The sequence below is a fragment of the Orcinus orca genome, chromosome 13 (assembly GCF_937001465.1).
Source record: "Orcinus orca chromosome 13, mOrcOrc1.1, whole genome shotgun sequence".
Classification (NCBI taxonomy): domain Eukaryota; kingdom Metazoa; phylum Chordata; class Mammalia; order Artiodactyla; family Delphinidae; genus Orcinus; species Orcinus orca.
In genome coordinates this window covers 39154826-39174189 of record NC_064571.1, presented here as the reverse complement: position 1 = coordinate 39174189, position 19364 = coordinate 39154826, and the positions used below count along the sequence as shown (strand labels likewise).

Sequence of the window (19364 nt, the reverse complement as noted above, 5' to 3'; positions counted from 1 at the left end):
GGTATATGACAAGGTAGCCATACTCGGAATATTCTAAACAGGGATCTTTGTCAGATGTAAAGAGAAGTCTACCAGGTATAATTTTGATGGTCTAATACTTGGAAGTAATTTTAATGGTTTATGGAGGCAATGGTTTGGAATATTTGAAATTTGAACTGTCCCCTCAAATTTAGAGTTGTATAGCCACCATTATCTAGAGTAAGCAAGGTACACTAGAAAAAAACAGAGGATCTGAAATCAGATTATTTTATAGTACTTTATAGCACATATTTTTAGAATATTACCTAGAATAAGATTTAAAGATCAGGTTGCCTATCATTCTGCTGCCTTGAAAATAGATTTTTTTTGCTTTCTTGAACTACACATTTCAACAGTAAGAGCTTTCCCTTGCAATATGATGTTATGCAGAATGCACCTGCCTTTTAAACATATGAACTAATCCTGACCAGTGGTGGTGACTTGTCATCTTTTGATCTTGTTTAGCATACTGGGACATCACTGTATCAAGAAGCCTCAAAGTTTGGGTTTAAATAACGGCTGAAATCAAAGTCACATAGCCTTGAATGTAATCCTTGAATGTAATCTACAAAATCAAATGTCCTCTCACCTAACACCCAGTTCTGACTTCTGTCTTTTGAAAATGAATTTGTAGGAGAAAATATTTGCAAAGCACCTATCTGACAAAACCTTACATTTGGAATACGTTATTTTAAAAAAAATTCTCAAAACTCAACAGTGAAAAAGAAACAATCCAATTATAAAATAGGCAAAAGACATGAAGAGATTTCACAGAAGAGAATGTATAGATGGAAAATAATGATATGAAAAGATGTTCAGCATCATTAGTCATTAGGGAAATGCAAGTTAAAACCACAATGAGATATTACTACACAAGTGTTTGTGAGGATGCAGAGAAACTGGATCTGTCATGCATTGCAGGTGGGAATGTAAAATGGTACAGCCACTCTGGAAAACAGTTTGGTATTTTCTTGCAAAGCTAAACATGCAACTCAGCAATCAACTCTTGGACATTTATCACAGAAAAATTAAAATATATGTTTACGCAAAACCTGTACAGTGATACTCATTGCAGCTTTATTCCTACTAGCAAAATACTGGAAACAGCCCAGATGCCCTTCAGTAGGTGAATGGTTGAACAAACTCTACATCCACACAATAGAATACTACTCAACAATAAAAAGGAATGAACTGATAAATGAAACACCCTGGATGCACCTCAAGGACATTATGCTTAGTGAAGAAAAATCAATCTTAAATGTTAAATGCAGTAAGATTCCATTTATATCACATTTTTGAAATAACAAAACTACAGAGATTGAGAAGAGATTCATGGTAGCCAGATGACAAGGAGGGGATGAGGTGGTGAGTGCTAATTCGCAGTGGTAGCAGGAGGGAATTCTTTTGCAATAATGTGACAGCTGAATCTTGATTGTAGTGGTGGTTACATGAATCTATACATGAGATTAAACTGTATAAAATTATACACACACACACACAAATAAATGCTGGTTAAAAAAGGTTACAATACAAAGTTGGTATGAGTAACATACCAACTGGGATTGGTATGTTAACAGTAATGTACCAATGCCAATTTCCGAGTTTTGATTATATACTATAGCTATAAGATGATACCATGAGGGGTGCATGGGGCTCTTTATACCACAGTTGAACTTCCTGTGAATCTATAATTATTTCAAAACAAAAAGTTTAAAAACTGAATTGTAATCAATACTAAGGCTCTGATAGTTTTTTCATCAGCTATTTTAAAGGGTATAAAGAATTGGATTTATCAGGCAAAGATGCCGATGTTATTATTTAAAAACACAATCTTATCCAAAAGGAGTATTATCTTTTAGAGTAGTCATCTTGGAAGTTTGACCACTTATACAAATGTTTTGGGCAGATTGCAGATAAAATGTTTTAGAAATCCTCCTTTGTAACTGCCTGTAGATATCACCACCAGTCATAAGCAAGTATGAAACCTGTTACTTTATAGGACACTCTCTTGTCCCATTTTCTTCCCATCTCTATTACTTCATCTTAGTTCTACATGTTCCTCAAATAAAGATGAGCTTATTTGGCACAGATGGGACACCTGTAAGAAAAGGGAAAAGAGGGTCCATCATCAGTTTATTTGAATCCAAAGAAAGTCTTTCCTTTGTTTCAGTTACTGGAAATTCATGCTGTGAACTTGTCAAGTATGAAATATTGTCCCATGTGATGGAGGACTGTGAATGTTAATGACTTTCATTGTTGCCAAGGTATGGGACATTTGAAAGAACTTGAAGCAACATTTGTTTATCTTAAAGCAGTTGAATAGCTAAGTCAAGGAAACATTTAATTTTTTTACTTACTGCAATGGCTATAATTTTATTTTATTTAGATTTTATTTATTTTTTATTGAAGTATATTTGACTTAATGTTTGATTTTTTTTTTAATTGAAGTTTTCATGACTCTTGGTCTTTGGGAATTAAATGCCTCTAAGAGATGCAACTTGAGAATCTCCATCGTGGCTCACAAGATTGTATTTTCTTACTGACGTGAGACACCAGAAGGTGAGGAAATTGAACTTAAATCTGGGAAAGAAAAAACAAATGCATCACTTATTTGTTCAGGAAGTCCAGGTATTAGGATTCAAACTGACCATGTGGATTTTGCAAGATATTACCCAAATCTCTCATTTATTTTACGTTGAAGAGCTGTCTTTGGCTCAGTGGAATCACAGAGTTTGAAACATTATATTACTATGCAGTAGAAATAAAGTCACAATTACAAAAGGGATTCATAAATTTTGATGAACATGACTCATGCTGTTTCTTCAATTGCCCTTAGATTACAGACTCTGAATTAATAAATCTTCTCTAGCCAAGTTGCTCAGTTTTAAGAAAAACTTGTTGAACTGAAAGCAATGCCAAATCTCTGCTATTTTAGAGGCATTGTACTAAATTTTATGGCTATGTAGTCAATTCTGGCTATTGTTTGGATCTATCTAGTTGTGAAAAAGTATATCCACTTTTAAAGAAACTACTGATATAAAGGCAAAAAGTCACCTAATTTGGTTAAATTGAAACCAAATTTATTTGCAGGCTAGGTCTGTAGCTTATGCCTGTGGGCTTCTGGAGTTAAGTGATTGTTCAGCTTTAAATCTGTACTTGTATTGCAGGTCAAAACTGCTTTCTCCTTCTTTCTCCCCCTCTTCCTCCTTCATTTTTCCTTCTTCTCCTTCTTCTCCTCTTCCTCCTCCAAATAAACTGAGAGTGAGGAGTAGATTTCCTGGAGTGAAAAGGTAGATGATAATCTGAATGAACTCCAGAAGTAAGGCACCAGTGTCTGTGGGGTGGTCCATTTGTGTGGGTAGGCCCAGATCCAAAACAGAATGCGCAAATATTTGAATGCTCCACTATTGTTTTGTTCTAGAAAATATGCAGGTTTGGGTCCAGTGTCAATTAAATCCCTAAATTTTCTGATTTTTTTTTGCAATTCACACAGGTGCATAAAAATGGAGTTGGGGATCAAATTCCTTCTTGTTTAGGATTTAGGAGAGTCACAGTTTATTTCTATTCTACCCAGCTTTAAATTGTAAATTTCTATGAAATATGTTTTGTACAATTGATTGTCTCTTATATCCCTTTGCACATGTTCATTTAATTTTTACCATTTTATTGTAAATTAATATAGAATTATTTGTGGATCACGTATACATATATAAATAATTTGTAAAGTAGAAAAAGTAAAAAACTCCAACCACTCACATATTCCCCCAACCCCTTTCCCTACCCATCCCCAAGAAGTAAACACAGTCAAACTTCTGATACCTTTCCGGACATTTTTTTTTTTCCGGACATTTTTGAAGAACATTCAAGAACACATTTGTTTTCACAAAAGTGAAATCATACTCTGCATAATGTTATGTAATTTTCACTTAATAATTCATCAGACTTAATGGAAAAGAATATAAAAAAGAATGTATACATATGTATAACTGGATCACTTTGCTGTACAGCAGAAACTAACATGACATTGTAAATCAACTGTACTTCAATTAAAATATATAATTTATCAGACTTACCTCTAATTTTTAAATGGCTACAGAGGTTTCCATTTTATGACTATTTCAGTATCCATTCAACCATTCTATTACTGTTGACATTAGGTTGTCTCATATTTTTAGCTATTACAAATAATTTTCCCTATATATATCCTTGCACACTTGTGCAAGTATTCCTATAGAATGTAAATCTAAAAGTAAGAGTTAAAAATGTTTTTAATTTTGATAGTTATTGTCATATTGTGATGATATTTACTGACAGTTACTTGTCACTCTAAATAGGTTGTCACAACTCACCCTGCACCAGAAGAAGGTGAATTTTCTTTTCCCTATACCCTAGGCATCCCTGGACTTCATCAGTATGTTTAATTTTTTGTAATTTTGGTGAACAAAAATGGGATCTCACTTTTTTATTATTATGTAAGTTTCAGGTGTACAGCATTAGAATTCTACATCTGTATACACTACAAAATGATCACCACCATAAGTCTAGTTACCATTTTCACCAGACCATTGACCCTCTTCACCCATTTCTCCCACCCCTTAGCCGACTTCCCTCCAGTAACCAGCAATCTGTTCTCTATGAGTTTGTTTTTTGTTTTATTTTGTTTGTTTTGCTTTTTTAGATTCCACATATGAGTGAAATCATACTGTATTTGTTGGTCTCCATCTGACTTATTTCACTTAGTGTAATACCTCAAGGTCCATCCATGTTGTCACATATGGAAAGATCTCATTCTTTTTTAATGGCTGTGTAGCATTTTACTGTATATATGTGTATCATATATTCTTTATCCATCGTGAAAACAACCAACCTAAGTTGTTTCCACATCTTGACTATTGTAAATAATGCTGCAGTGAACGTAGGGGTGCACATATCTTTTCAAATTAGTGTTTTTGTATTCTTTGGAAAAATACCCAGAGTTGGAATAGCTCAATCACATGGTAGTTCTATTCTTAATTTTTTGAGGGATCTCCATACTGTTTTCCATAGTAGCTCTACCAATTTATGTTCCCAATAGCACACAAGGCTTCCCTTTTCTCCACATCCTCTCCAACACTGTTATTGATATTTCTTGTCTTTTTGATAATCGCCATTCTAAGAGGTGTTACGTGGTGTCTTGTGTTTTGATCTGCATTTCCCTAATAATTAGTGATGTTGAACATCTTTCCATGTGCCTGTTGGCCATCTGCATGTCTTCTTTGGAAAATGCCTATTCAGAGCCTCTGCCCATTTTTTTTTTTTTTTTCTCTGCCCATTTTTTAATCAGGTAGTTTGTGGCATCTCATTTTGAATTTGTATTTTCCTAATTGCCAGTGAAATTGAACATCTTTTCATATGTTTATTAGGTATTAGTATTTTGTTCTTTCGTGGACTACATGTTCATATTTTTTGCCTTATTGGGTGTTTGCTTTTGGTTTTTTATTTATTTATACGACTTGTTTTTATACTAGGGATATTAATACTTTCTCTGTTAAAAATGTCTTCTATAGAAATTTTACATTTTTGTGCAGTAATCTGTCCTTCCTTTCCTTTGTAGCTTCTGAGTTTTGTGTCTTAGAAAGATCTTTCCCCAAGATTATAAAAATATTTCCTGTATTCTAGAGCTTTTGTCATTTTACATTTTACTTATTAATCCCTCTTTAGTTTTTAAAATGTGTGGTATGAAGAGAACTCTAAGTTTTTTTGCTAAATGGACAGCCAGTTGACCCCAAACTATTTATTGATTAGGCCAGCCTTTCCACAATGGTTTGAAATGACATATTTTTTATACACTAAATTTCAAATTTATATGGATTTGTTTCTGAATCCTTTTTTAGTCAACTGATCTATTTCTATTCCAATATTACACTATTTTAATCACTATAGCTTTAGGTTTTCCCCTTTCATCACTTTAAATATGTCCTGCAACTCCCTTCTGGCTTGCAGAGTTTCTGCTGAAAGATTAGCTGTTAACCTTATGAGGATTCCCTTGTATGTTATTTGTTGCTTTTCCCTTGCTGCTCTTAATATTTTTTCTTTGTATTTAATTTTTGATAGTTTGATTAATATGTGTGTTGGCATGTTTCTCCTTGGATTTATCCTGTATGGGACTCTCTGTGCTTCCTGGACTTGATTGACTATTTCCTTACCTATATTAGGGAAGTTTTCAACTATAATCTCTTCAAATATTTTCTCAGTCCCTTTTTTTTCTCTTCTTCTGGGACCCCTATAATTGAAATGTTGGTGCATTTAATGTTGTCCCAGAGGTCTCTGAGATTGTCCTCAATTCTTTTCATTCTTTTTTCTTTATTCTGCTCTGTGGTAGTTATTTCCACTATTTTATCTTCCAGGTCACTTATCCATTCTTCTGCCTCACTTATTCTGCTATTGATTCCTTCTAGAGAATTTTTAATTTAATTTATTGTGTTGTTCATCATTGTTTGTTTGCTCTTTAGTTCTTCTGCATCCTTGTTAAACGTTTCTTGTATTTTCTCCATTCTATTTCCAAGATTTTGGATCATCTTTACTATCATTATTCTGAATTCTTTTTCAGGTAGACTGCCTATTTCCTCTTCATTTGTTAGGTCTGGTGCATTTTTATCTTGCTCCTTCATCTGCTGTGTGTTCCTCTGTCTTCTCATTTTGCTTAACTTACTGTGTTTGTGGTCTGCTTTTCGCAGCCTGCAAGTTCGTAGTTTCCATTGTTTTTGGTGTCTGTCCCCAGTGGCTAAGGTTGGTTCAGTGGGTTGTGTAGGCTTCCTGGTGGAGGGGACTAGTGCCCGTGCTCTGGTGGATGAGGCTGGATCTTGTCTTTCTGGTGGTCAGGTCCATGTCTCATGGTGTGTTTTGGGGTGTCTGTGGCCTTATTATGATTTTAGGCAGCCTCTGTGCTAATGAATGGGGTTGTGTTCCTGTCTTGCTAGTTGTTTGGCATAGGGTGTCCTGAACTGTAGCTTGCTGGTTGTTGAGTGGAGCTGGATCTTGGCATTGAGATGGATATCTCTGGGAGAATTTCACTGTTTGATATTACCTAGAGCTGGGAGGTCTCTTGTGGACCAGTGTCCTGAACTTGGCTCTCCCACCGCAGTGGCACAGCCCTGATGCCTGACTGGAGCCCCAAGAGCCTGTCCTCCACAAGGCTCAGAATAAAAGAGAGAAAAAAAAGAAAGAAGAAGATAAAATAAAATAAAGTTATTAAAATAAAAAATAATTATAAAGAAAAAAATATTTTTAAGTAATTAAAAAAGAAAAATTGACAGACAGAACCCTAGGACAAATGGTAAAAGCAAAGCTATACAGACAAAATCACACACAGAAGCATACACATGCACACTCACAAAAAGAGAAAAAGGTTAAAAAATATATATGTCATTGCTCTCAAAGTCCACCTCCTCAATTTGGGATGATTCGTTGTCTATTCAGGTATTCCACAGATGCAGGGTACATCTAGTTGATTGTGGAGATTTAATATGCTGCTCCTGAGACTGCTGGGACAGATTTCCCTTTGTCTTCTTTGGTCGCACAGCCCCCGAGGTTCAACTTTGGATTTGGACCTGCCTCTGTGGCACCTGAGGTGTAGGTCGCCTGAGGGCGTCTGTTCTTTGCTCAGATAGCTCGGGGTTAAAGGAGCAGCTGATTCGGGGGCTCTGGCTCATTCAGCCCAGGGGTGAGGGAGGGGTATGGATGCGGGGTGAGCCTGCAGCGGCAGAGGCCAGCGTGACTTTGCACCAGCCTGAGGTGCACCGTGCATTCTTCCGGGTAGGTTGTCCCTGGATCACGGGACCCTGGCAGTGGCGGGCTGCACAGGCTCCCGGGAGGGGAGGTGTGGATAGTGACCGGTGCTTGCACACAGGCTTCTTGGTGGCGGCAGCAGCAGCCTTAGCGTCTCACGCCCGTCTCTGGGGTCCATGCTGATAGCCGCAGCTCGTGCCCGTCTCTGGAGCTATTTAAGTGGCGCTCTTAATCCCCTCTCCTCGCGCACCAGGAAACAAAGAGGCAAGAAAAAGCCTCTTGCCTCTTCGGCAGCTCCAGACTTTTTCCTGGCTCCCTCCCAGCTAGCTGTGATGCACTAGCACCCTTCAGGCTGTGTTCATGCAGCCAACCCCAGTCCTCTCCCTGGGATCCGACCTCTGCAGCCCGAGCCTCAGCTTCCAGCCCACGCCCGCCCTGGTGGGTGAGCAGACAAGCCTCTTGGGTTGGTGAGTGCTGGTCGGCACCAATCCTCCGTGCAGGAATCTCTCCACTTTGCCCTCCGCACCCCTGTTGCTGTGCTCTCCTCCACGGCTCCAAAGCATCCCCCCTCCACCACCAGCAGTCTCCGCCCGCAAAGGGGCTTCCTGGTGTGTGGAAACCTTTCCTCCTTCACAGCTCCCTCCCACTGGTGCAGGTCCCGTCCCTATTCTTTGTCTCTATTTTTTCATTTTTCTTTTACCCTACCCAGGTACATGGGGAGTTTCTTGCCTTTTGGGAGGTCTGAGGTCTTCTGCCAGCGTTCAGTAGGTGTTCTGTAGGAGTTGTTCCACATGTAGATGTATTTCTGATGTATTTGTGGAGAGGAAGGTGATCTCCGCGTCTTACTCTTCCACCATCTTGAAGCTCCTCCCTGTCTTCATTTCTTTTCATTCTTTTTTCTTTGTTCTGTTCCGCAGCAGGGAATTCCACCATCCTATCTTCCAGGTCACTTATCTGTTCTTCTGCCTCAGTTATTCTGCTATTGATTCCTTCTAGTGTAGTTTTCATTTCAGATATTGTATTGTTCATCTCTGTTTGTTTGTTCTTTGATTCTTCTAGGTCTTTGTTAAACATTTCTTGCATCTTCTTGATCTTTGCCTCCATTCTTTTTCGAAGGTCCTGGATCATCTTCACTATCATTATTCTGAATTCTTTTTCTGGAAGGTTGCCTATCTCTACTTCATTTAGTTGTTTTTCTGGGGTTTTATCTTGTTCCTTCATTTGGTACATAGCCCTCTGCCTTTTCATCTTGTCTGTCTTTCTTTGAATGTCTAGGTACTCTTTATCAGATTAAATGTCTATTCGTAGCTTACTAAAATTTTTATCAAGAATTTTTATGCCTTTTCTGAATCTATCAAAACGAGTAAGTAACCTTTACTAAATTAATGTCATGAATTAATGTACTATTTCTGATGTTGAACCATCCTTCCATTTCTAATATCTACTTGGTAGTGATGTGTTGTTTTTTAAATATACTGCTGTATTTAGTTTGCTAATATTTAATTTAAGTTCTTTGTACCTATAATTATGAATGAGATTAGGTTCCAATATTTTCTTTCTATTTTTCTTTTGTGTAATTTTTGTTGGCATTGATGTAAATGTTATGTTAAACTTATAGAAAGAATTTGACAGATTTCCATCTCTTTCCATTCTCTGAAACAGTTTAAATGACATAGAAATCATCTGTACCTTGGAGGTTTGAGAAAATTTACTCACAGAATCACCTGAGTCTGGAAAGGGAGAATATCTTTGACTAACTTAAAAATATTTTAAGGATATTGATCTATTTTTTACCTTTTCTTGTATATTGTTTGGCAAATTTATATTTTCCTAGAAATTCTTCCATTTCATCTCGTTTCTCAATGTTTTATTATAAGTTTCATATATCATTCTAATCCTTTAAACATCTGTATATATGGTTATACTCCTGTATTATTATTATTGGTGGTGCTACTATTGTAGTTTTTCTCTTTTTTATTTATTAGTGTTTGGTAGAGGCTTGATCATTAAGTTGCTCTTTTTAAAGAAACAGTTTTGGAGTTGCAGATTTTATTTTCATCAAATTTCTGTTTTTATTTTTCTTATTTCCTCCCTTCTATTTTTGTTGTTTTTGTTCTTTTCCAATTTCTTTTTTTAATTTAAGACAAACTATTGAGGTCTAGTTGATTTACAATGTTGTGTTAATTTCATCTGTACAGCAAAGTGACTCAGTCATATATATATATGTATATATTCTTTTTCATATTCTTTTCCATTATGGTTTTTCACAGGATATTGGATATAGTTCCCTGTGCTATAGAATAGGACCTTGCTGTTTATCTGTCCTATATATATTAAATAATAGTTTGCCTCTGCTAATCCCAAACTCTCATTCCTTCTCCAATTTCTTATGTTGAATGCTCTATTTATTTTTTTAGTCTTTTTCTTACCAATAGATGGATCTGAAAAGACTATACACATCTCTGAATAACATTGTGGTCATATCCCAAAGCTTTTTTTCTTCTTGTCTACTTTATTGAGGTAAAATTTATACATCATAAAACTCATTCATTTAAAGTGCAGAATTCATTCATTTCTAGTAAATGTACAGAGTTGTGCAGCTATCATCACAACCTAATTTTAGAATATTTCCAGCACCCTAAAAAGAAACCTTCCACCCTTTTGCAGTCATTCCCCAGTCCCCAGGCACTTGGTCATTCTTTAAAACACAGATGTCCAAATCCCACTGTAAACTCCTATGTGAGTCAGAATCTGGGGATGTGCTCCTCACATATGTATATTCTAAAAGATCTTCAGGTGATTCAACTTTGACCCAGGTTTGAGAATCACCTTGATGTGAAAAGAAAGCATTTAAACTGCTTGGTGAGCGAGGAATCAAGGAGAGTTAGAAAGTTAAATAATTCACTGGAACACAGTTTAAGGAATCAGAAATTCTTTAAATTACCTTGGTAACATGGGATTCTTGCATTCAGGGATTTAATCAATTCATTTTTATATTTCTCACAATGCTAAGTATAGTGATTAACGTAAAGGCGATGCTTCAAATGTATGTTTTAAATGTAGAACAGACTTTATTTTTACAGGGTGTCAAATCTACAAAGATTATTCCCTAAGAGATATTTTTCACTCAACTTTAAAACTTATTTAGAAAACACTTTGTTTTTCATATACAATTCTAAACTTTATTAAAGTCTAACTTAATAATAAAACATTGAAAGCATTTTATTTCCCAAAACAACACATTTCCTTTTTTTTAGAAAGCTGATTGAGTCCATCACAATTAATGCTGTATAGCAAATCCTGCATAACAATAGTTAACCATATATTGTTAATTGCTATACAAACGCCTTGGATTTAATTAGCTTGAACCAGCATTTTCTATATATTACAAAATGAACTAACGTTATTCTTTGGATAATTATTCTTCAGAAGGAAGTACTCTTTTTCAACAGTCTTTTAATGTATTTATTAGTACTTCAATAATATTGAAGTCGTGCTCTTGCAATTTAGTTAAAATATTCCATTTAAATTAAACATTTAAACTCTCTGGAATTCTCAAATTAGGGATTGGTTTGTAATTATGCCATCTGTGGATATAGTGCAGTATAATAACTATAAAGCTCTTTTATTGAGGTAAGAATACATAATGTAAAATTTACCATCTTAACCATTTTTAACTGTACAGTACAATAGTGTTAAGTACATGCACATTGTTATACTACAGAGCTCTAGAACTTTTTCATCTTGCAAAACTGAAACTATATGCATTGAACAACAACTCCCCTTTGCCCACTTCCCCCAGCCCCTGGCAAACATCATTCTACTTTTTGTTTCTAATACTTTGACTATTTTACGTACCTCATGAAAGTGGAATCATGCAGATTTTGTCTGTTTGTGTCTTACTTGTGGCTTATTTCACTTAGCATCTTGTCCTCAGGGTTCATCCATGTTGTAGCATAGGGCAGGATTTCCTTTCTTTTAAGGCTGAATAATACTCCATTGTATGTGTATACCACATTTTCTTTATCCATTCATCTGCTGATGGGCAGTTAGGTTGCTTCTACCTCTTGGCTATTGTAAATTATGCTGCAATGGACATAGGTCTGCAAATACCACTTTGAGACCCTGTTTTCAATTCTTTTTTTTTTTTTTCCAGGTAATTTGTTTTGTTTCTTTTTAAAATTATTTTATTTTATTTTATTTTCATGGAAAGGTACTTTATTTTAAATAGAGCAGTGTGTATGTGTCAATCCCAAATTCTTTTGGATATACACAGAGGTGGAGTAGCTGGATCATATGGTAATTTTACTTTTAATTTTCTGAGGAAACTTTCTATTTTCTATAGCCTGGACCATTTTACATTCCCACCAACAGTGCACAAGTGTTCCAATTTCTCCACACCTTCCCCAACACTTGTTATTTCCTGGGTTTTTTTGATAGTGGCCATCCTAAAGGTATGAGGTGATACTTCATTGTGGTTTTGATTCTCATTTCCCTGATAATTAGTGATATTGAGCATCTTTCTGTATGCTTGTTGGCTATTTGTATATCTTCTTTAGAGAAATGTCTATTGAAGTCCTCTGCCCATTTCTGAATGAGGCTGTGTTTTACTGTTGAATTGTACAAGTCCTCTATACCTTCTGGATATTAACCCCTTATCAGATATATGGTTTGAAAATATTTTCTCCCATTCCATAGATTGTCTTTTCACTCTGTTGATCATTTCTTTTGCTGCACAGAAATTTTAAAGTTTGATGTAGTCCCATTTGTCTATTTTTGCTTTTGTTGCCTGTGTTTTTCATGTCACATCCATGGTATCATTGCCAAATCAAATGTCATGAATCTTTCCCCCTATATTTTCTCTAGGAATTTTAGAGCTTCAGGTCTTATGTTTAGGTCTTTAATCCATTTAGAGTTAATTTTTGTATGATGTAAGTTGAACATCAAACTTCATTCTTTTTCATGTGACTCTCCAATTTTCCAGACACCATTTGTTGGAGAGACTATTCTTTCCCCATATGATCATACATGTAAGGTCTTATTTCTGTGTTCTCTATTCTGTTCCATTGGTTTATGTGTCTGTTTTTGTGCCAGTACCATACTGTTTTGATTACTGTAGCTTTGTAGTATGTTTTTAAACCCAGACGTTTGAGGCCTCCAACTTTGTTTATCTCTCTCAAGATTGTTTTGGCCATTGTGGGTCCTTTGAGATTCCATATGAATTTTAACATGATTTTTTTCTATTTTTGCAAAAAAAAATGTCATTGGGATTTTGATAGGGATTGCATTGAATCTGTGTATTGCTTTATGTAATATGGACATTTTAATAATATTAAGCCTTCCAATCCATGAACATGGAATGTCTTTCCATTTATTTGTTTCTTCTTTAATTTCTTTCAGCAATGTTTTGTAGTTTTCTGTGTATAAGTCTTTTGCCTCCTTGGTTAAGTTTATTCCTAAGGATTTTATTCATTTTGATGCTATTATAAATGAGATTGTTTTCTTAATTTCCTTTTCAGATTATTCATGTATTGAATTGCAACTGACTTTTGTGTGTTTATTTTGTATCCTGAACTTTGCTGAATTCATTTATTAGTTCCAGCAAGGGTTTCTTTTGTATGTGGAATCTTTAGGATTTGCTACACAAAAGATATGTCATCTGCAAACAGAGCTAATTTTACTTCTTCCTTTCCTGTTTGTACGTCCTTATTTCTTTTTCTTACCTGATTTCTCTGGCTAGGAGTTCCAGTACTACATTGAATAGACGTGGTGAGAATGAGCATCTTTACATTGTTCCTAATCTTAAGGGGAAAGCTTTCTGTTTCTCACCATTTAACTCAAAATTTTATTGTTTTAGTGCCTAATGAGATGACAGGTTTCCAGTATATTAACACAAATTTCCTGAGGGTGAGGGCCAGCCACAATCTTAATCAAGTCATGAGAGAAAAATATGGTAATAGCTGATACACTAGGCAAAAGTTCAAACTCAGCAAACTTGTATTCTACTCCAGAACAGTCACTAATTTGCAGTGTTTCCTTAGACAAGCTTTTTTTTCTCCATCAAGTACCTATTTTCCCTTCTGTGAAATGGGATAACTTTTCTAGAATAATTTTATCTCTCAAGGGTTTTGAGGTTTTATCTCTTTATGTTTTATGTGTATGTAAATTACTTTGTGCTAATTGGTGATAAGAATAACTTTAGTGAAATTACAGCAAAATCTTTTTATGGGAAAGGATTATTGAGATCCTCATTTTTATTCTGAAAAGAAAATAAAACTTCATAAAGATGGTAATTTTTGTATTTGCATTTATACTGATCTTTAAAAATCAAGGTAGTAACTATTACCTATAAATAAATAGCATAACTTTAAAGTACAGTGTTTTGAAGTAAGGTAGCATGCAAGAAAGTCTGTTGAATTCCTATTAAATAAAAAGGTAATTTTAAATTGTATGGTGTATTACATTTTCCTTACATGTTGTATTAGTTTTCTTTTGCTTTTCATCTAAATCAGGTAAGGGTGTTATCCATCCTGGTGCACAGTTTGTCGCTATCTGTGGACCTATGAAACTAGAAAACAAGTTTTTCTGCCCCCAAATACACTGTTGGGACAAGCATAGGATAACACTAATTGATATTCCAGCTCAACAAGAGAAAATAGAAGAAGGTGAAAAAGGAGTGCTGGTCCCAAGAACTTCAAAATTCAGCTGGGGAAACTCCATTAAGTTTCAAGTTCTGGGAATTATCCTCTATGATGTGTGGAATGAGTCATTCTTTCTTTTTCATGAAAAAGTATGTGCTGGCAGCTATGAAATTTATCAGCCTGTTTTCTGCTTGTAGGATCATGAGAGTCTCACAGCATTCTTTCTTTCTTTTTTTTTTTTAAATTAATTAATTAATTAATTTATTTTTGGCTGTGTTGGATCTTTGTTTCTGTGCAAGGGCTTTCTCTAGTTGCGGCGAGCGGGGGCCACTGTTCATCACGGTGCGCGGGCCTCTCACTGTCGTGGCCTCTCTTGTTGCGGAGCACAGGCTCCAGACGCGCAGGCTCAGTAGTTGTGGCACACCAGCCTAGTTGCTTGTGGGATCTTCCCAGACCAGGAGCTCGAACCCACGTCCCTTGCATTGGCAGGCAGACTCTCAACCACTGCACCACTAGGGAAGCCCCAATCACAGCATTCTTTCTTTTCATGTTCTCTCTTTCTTTTACTCCAAGCTGACAGTATTTCTGCTGATATAAAATTCTCAAGAACTTTGTGGGTCTCCCATGTATGTCACAAGAATTTGCTCTGTTAGATAAGAGGCTCATCCATAGGTCTTTCCTAGATAATCCCACCTCTATTCTTGGATTTTGCTGAGATAGCTGAGGGACAAAGTCTTTAAACGTCTTAGAAGCTCTCGGGTTTGATTGAGGAAATCTGTGAGTCATACCGTTTTCAAAGAAACTTTTGTGTGACTGAATACTCTGAACTTTTTTTTTCTTTTCTTTTAGCGGTACTCGGGCCTCTCACTGTTGTGGCCTCTCCCTCCCGTTGCGGAGCACAGGCTCCGGATGTGCAGGCTCAGCGGCCATGGCTCACAGGCTCAGCAGCCTTGGCTCACTGGCCCAGCCGCTCCGTGGCATGTGGGATCTTCCTGGACTGGGGCACAAACCCGTGTCTCCTGCATCGGCAGGCGAACTCTCAACCACTGCGCCACCAGGGAAGCCCTACTCTGAACTTTTGATCTTTCTGAGCTATTAGCAGAAGTTTGTCCAGCCACATCCTCAGGTTTTTTCCTCTAGAGTACACTTCCCTGACAGTGAATCTCTCAATTTTAGTGTCCTTTCTAATCTGGATAGGCTGAGAATTTCCCAAAACATCAAATTCTGGATCCTATTTGTTTAACAGTTCTTTCCTCAAGTTATTTCTTTTCTTTCTCATTTTACTATAAGCAGCTAGAAGAAAACCGTTTGTATCTTCAACACTTCACTTGGAAATCTCCTCAGCTGAATGTCCAGTTTCATCATTTTTAAATTCTGTTTTCCACAGAACTGCAGAATACAAATCCTTAAAGTACCTATTTCTACTAAAGATCTATTCAATGCAATCTAGACTTTTTTCTATCATGCTTCTCTAACAATCTTCTAGCCTATGTCTACTGCCCAATTCCAAAGCCACTTTCACATATTTAGTTATCTGTTACAGCAGCATCTCACTTCCAGATACCAAAATCTGTATTCTATTGTTGCCATAACAAATAACCACAAATCTATTGGTTTAAAACAGCACAAATGTATTATTTTACAGTCCTGTAGATTGGAAGTCTGACACTCACTGAGTTAAAATCTGCAGGGCTGTTTTCCTTTCTGGAGGCTCTAGAGCGAGAATCTGTTTTCTGCTCACTCAGTTTGTTGGCAGAATTCAATTCCTTGTGTTTGTAGGACTAAGGTCCCCATTTGCTTCTTGGCTGTAACACGAGGTTGTTCCAAGCTTCTAGAGACCACTGCACTTCTTGGTGCATAGCCCCATTTCTCTACAAAGCCTGCAAAATCAGTTTGTCACATCACATCTCTCTAACTTCCATAGCTTTTGATATGGAAAGTTGCCATAGTCACTCATTTCCAAAGGGTCTATAATCTCATTATTTTTCTTTCTTTTTATTCCCAGAGTCACTTAGAAGCCTGTTTTAAAATTACCAACTCGTTGGACTCGGGGCTAGTGTGTGTGTGCGTGTGTGTATTGCAATATGGTCAGAGAATGTAACATTTATGGTTTCAACTTTGGGAATTTTGTTGAGATTGTCTTTGTGACCTAATACATGACCAATTTTTGTAAAAGTTCCACAGACATTTGAGAAAAACATGTATTTTCTGTTTATTTGGTATAAAGTTCTATATATCTATAAGATTTAGTTTGTAACTGTGTTAACCAAATTCTCTATATCCTCATTTATTTTCATTGCCTTGAGCTGCCATTTTTTAGAGAGATGTACTAAAGTGTATATTCTATTTTGGATTGTGAATTATTCTACAATTTTCTGGGAGAGAAAAAGCACTATATAGACCTAAATCATGTTATATATAACCAATGATCCTGAATAGAAATATAACTAATTAAAACTGGAGAAATCTGTTTACATAGTATCACAAAAGCATCCTAATGAGTTTTTGCCATTTCTTCTTCTTGCATTTAATGCACTAACCCCACTGGTACCCCACCACTAAGTTTGTTCTTTAATTCTCACCAATTTTCTTGAACGTGGAGAATTTTTTGCTTCCCAGGATCTACAGTCTAGAAAGTTTGAAAGAATAAGGCAATTCAAGAAACTGGTGAAGCATGCTGAGAGGAATTTGGGGTTTTATAACCAATTTAGTCCCCAAATCTCAAGGGAGGAAAGTTGGGAGACAGGGCAGTTTCCAGGAGTCAGGTCTCTGGTCTGCTTGCAGCATTTTTAACATGGAATAGACTTTCTCTTTATTTGCATTTTGTAAAATTAGAGTTTGGAAAGTAGCTCAGTACTGACTCGATGAATTAGTTTTGTGAGTTTGTTTTTATTTTAAATCTTTTAGTCTAGTGACCACCATCATGAAGAACTATGGCATATAACTGTCTTAGTGTAACATCCCAAATACTGCCTTAAAAGAAATTGAGAATTTTTTTTTTAAATCACATAATCCGTCTTAAATGCAGCACACTCTACATTCCGATGTGAAGACCTATCGAGGGTACACTCAGAAAGAATTGCTCCCATTTTTTTTCAAGATTTATGTGTTTCCATTGTAAAACTGCTTTTTCATAATTTTATCTTAAGGACCTTAAGTGTCCTGTAGTTAAATATGCTTAGTTGGGAGAGTTAAGAAAATGTAAAACCTATTTAAGAACCACTCTTTGCTAACTTACTTTTTAGGAAAGTAAATTCAACAGGGTTCTATGCGATAATGGGCCAGTGAAGATTTACTGTCTTAGTCATTTCGAGGGCTGAACCTCTTGGTTTTCTATGCCTTACTAAACTAGTTACTCTGCTGAACTATGAATTAACAAAATAAAAACCATCAGCAGCATAAAAAGAAAGCTGCTGCAATATCCTCTTATCAGAAAAAAGAGAAAAGGCATAAAATCTTCGGCTTTAGGAACAAATAGTAAATCATTTATGCAAGAGAGATTTGGGAGAAGAAATGTGGCATCCAGACAAATAAATAAAATACTGACAGTGCAGTATTAAAATGAATTTAGCTAGCATTTAACCAAAGAGTGAAAATAGCCTGGTTTTAGCCTCAGGCTGGTTGAAGAGCACAAACTTCTTAGGCTGCATATGCTGACCTGCAGGCAGAATTTTTCTGTCAATTCACACTTCACAGGCTTTCCCAAGAAACATGTTGTCAAATTTTAGATATGCCAAGATCTTGGTTCAAGATCGTGGGGATACACATGTCTTCACAGGAAGATATATAAAAGGTTACAGTCAAAGTTTAATGTAAAGGATGAGATTTATCTGTCCATGTCCTTTCTTGTCAGTTGCTCATTGGTTCCCAAGTTATAAAATGCCCTTTCTCCCTTTTCCTTTGTCTCAGCTACAACCCTTTAGACTCCACAAGAGCTCAAGTCTAAACCTTCAACTTTCCTTGACAAGCCTACCAGGTCCCCCTGACCTCGCCAGCTTGAAGGAGTCTTTCTTCCTGCTTTCGAATTTTTGTACTAGTTAGTACCCGTTCATTTGCCAAATAGCCACATGCTGACTTGTGACCTTTTCCTTTACTGCTTTTTAAGCAGTTCTTTACTTCTTTCCTGTTATTGAACTTTCAACATTTATTTTTAATCATTTATATTAGTTTTTAAGTTCCTTGAAGTCAGAGTCCATGTGTTTTTCTTATTTGAATAAGAGGGAAAGGAAAGGGGTCAAAAAAGTGGTAACCTCTACTTGAATTGGGGCTCTCAGCTATTGCAAACACGTGAAGCCAAAGAAATATACCCATTTTTAATGACAATGTACAGAACTCAGCCAGGCTGCATGGGATAGTGTGGTTAATATTTATTACTATTATCTTAGAGATAACCTCCAGTGGTTTACTAGTCACATCCTGTCAGATACACCTTGTGGGGGAAGCTGAGGAAGGTGAGTTAAAAAGGGTAAGAGAAAGAAAGGTAGACTAGAGAGGCCCAGTGAGGAGCAGGGCCTGAAGCAGTTGCAGGGGATGGATTCAGGGCCAGGGAAAGGGCTCTAGGCAAACATCAAAGATAAGAATGGGGACGAAGTCTACTCCCTGCACAGTGATGCATGCCTGGATCAACTTAAAGAGCCAGAGACAAAGCAGATATATCTGAGCCACAAAACAGGTTCAGGGCTTCAAACAAGCTGTCTCTCCACATCTACAGAGCTTTTATGCTTTAGTTGAAAATAATCTGTTCCAGAACATATGGATCTCTCAGTTCAGGTACCATTTAGGCTGCTAGGAGAAGTCTCTTTTGCTCCTTTTGTTCCTTAGGTATTTTCTGGCATCCTTGCACCTCCTTGGGACCCTGGAATGGTCCTATCTTATTCCCATCAACTCCACCTTCCACACCATGTCTTTTATTCATATGCTCAGCCTTATCTAAATGCT

At 36.4% G+C, this 19364-nt stretch overlaps 1 protein-coding gene and 1 long non-coding RNA gene across 8 annotated transcripts in view; one reads left to right on the top strand and one right to left on the bottom strand.

Moving 5' to 3' along the window:
* EHBP1 (EH domain binding protein 1) overlaps positions 1-19364 on the top strand; it is a 494124-nt gene that overhangs the window by 78654 nt on the left and 396106 nt on the right. The window lies entirely within an intron of this gene.
* LOC125960838 (uncharacterized) overlaps positions 1243-19364 on the bottom strand; it is a 40000-nt gene continuing 21878 nt past the window's right edge. Inside the window, exons 3-4 of the long non-coding RNA XR_007470910.1 lie at positions 2004-2116; positions 1243-1489 (exon numbers count right to left, since the gene is read on the bottom strand). This is a non-coding gene — a long non-coding RNA (uncharacterized LOC125960838). The remainder of the gene's footprint in view (positions 1490-2003; positions 2117-19364) is intronic.